This window comes from Jaculus jaculus, chromosome Y, assembly GCF_020740685.1.
Source record: "Jaculus jaculus isolate mJacJac1 chromosome Y, mJacJac1.mat.Y.cur, whole genome shotgun sequence".
In the NCBI taxonomy this organism is placed as follows: Eukaryota; Metazoa; Chordata; class Mammalia; order Rodentia; family Dipodidae; genus Jaculus; species Jaculus jaculus.
In genome coordinates this window covers 4,060,788-4,062,561 of record NC_059126.1, presented here as the reverse complement: position 1 = coordinate 4,062,561, position 1,774 = coordinate 4,060,788, and the positions used below count along the sequence as shown (strand labels likewise).

The 1,774-nt window shown below is 34.9% G+C and overlaps 1 non-coding gene across 1 annotated transcript; it reads right to left on the bottom strand.

Annotated features, from left to right (window-relative positions):
- Positions 1-543: 543 nt before the first annotated feature.
- LOC123457116 lies at positions 544-648 on the bottom strand. The gene has a single exon (XR_006634892.1). It is a non-coding gene; the product is annotated as a U6 spliceosomal RNA (small nuclear RNA).
- Between the last annotated feature and the right edge of the window lie 1,126 nt (positions 649-1,774).

Genomic DNA, 1,774 nt, shown 5'->3' with positions numbered 1-1,774 from the left:
TTTCGTAAAGTTATGGCACAGTTTTAAGACACATGTGAACACGTTCCTATAGCAGGTTAAATTGTGGAAAAAAAAATACATGTATACTCATTCCCAAAATACAAAACGTCATATTTTCTCCAACACAGAATCAAATTGAATACTTACACAAAACTAGAAACACATCTCACTTTCCCTTTCATTATAATAATAGTTAAGTTTTAATATCATAGAATTCATCGCGACAAAATCCACTGAGAAGTACACCACCTTTGGTACTGAGAAGAAATATGTTTTCAAGATTAGACAATACCTTTTCTTCTACTTATTTGAGTTGCCCAAGTATTCTTTATTTAAATTATGGAACACTTGGGTTGGAAAGATGGCTTAGTGGTTAAGATATTTGCCTATAAAGCCAAATGAACCTACTTCAATTCCCCAGGACATAAATAAGCCAGATGTATGAGCTGGCAAATATGTCTCTAGTTTGTTTGCAGTGATGGAGGCCCTACGATGCCAATTATCTCTTTCTTTCTGTCTCAAATAAATAAATAAATAAATAAATAAAATGTGGAGCACTTCAAGAATTTGTTGGCCATACATAAGCAGGGGCCATGTTACTCTAATCTGTATCATTCCAACTCTAGTAAATGTACTACTGAAGTGAACAGTATCTTGTTTTTGTCATACTATTTTCAACTACTTCATCCCAAACCAAAACAGTGTCTCTAATTCAGCAAACCCCAGATATTCTACATACAAAAATATCAAACTGAATAATTATACTCATTTATTACTGGTATGATGTTAAGTCCCAGTTATTCTTTGCAGGGATAGGAGCCTAAAGTTGGCTGCATTACATTCAACTTAAGGTTATTTAATACCTAGCTTCTGGGATGAGGAGACTGCTTAGCATTTAAGGATCTTTCCTTTAATACCTGTGTACCCAGATTCTATTCCCTAGTACCTACAAAAGACAAATGCACAAGGTGGGGCATGCTTCTGGAATTTGTTTGTACTGGCTAGAGTATTGGAGTGCCCATATTCTCTCTTCCTCTTGTTCTCAAATAAATTTTTAAAAATAGACGTTTTAATGGCTGGGTTCATAAGAATTGCAGTGATATAAATAAAAGTTGGGATGGAGTTACTGGAATATCTTTGCTGCATTTGTCAGTTAGTAATTGTGTGAGTAGATCATGTGCTTCAATATTAATGTTTTATAATTTTAATTTGCACATGAAGATTTGATGACAACATAGGAGACATGTTCAGAAAATGCAAATATTTGGTTTCTTTGTCTGAAAAAAAAACTTACATTCATCCTAACATGGAAAATATGGCTGTATATTGGACCATTAAAAATAATTTCATTTAGGCATTTGAGATAAATGGATGAAAGACAGAGAGAAGAATAGAGAGAGAGATTGAGAATGGGATTCCAGTGCCTCCAACTATTGCAAGTGAACTCCAGGTATAACCCCTAACCTCTGAGTCTGGATTTATGTGGGCAAAGGGCAATAAAACTTGGATCCTTAGGATTTGTAGGGAAGTGCTTTAACAGTTCAGCAATCGCTCCAGCCCTACTCGAAAATATTTTTGTGTATTTATTTATTTATTTACTTATTTGTTTATTTGGCGAGGTATGGTGTTGCATGCCTTTAATCCCAACACTATAAAGGCAGAGGTAGGTGGGTTACTGTGGGTTCAAGACCACCCTGAGACTACAGTGAATTCCAGGTCAGCCTGGGCTATAGTGAGATCCTACCTCAAGAAAACAAAAAAAAAATCATTAATG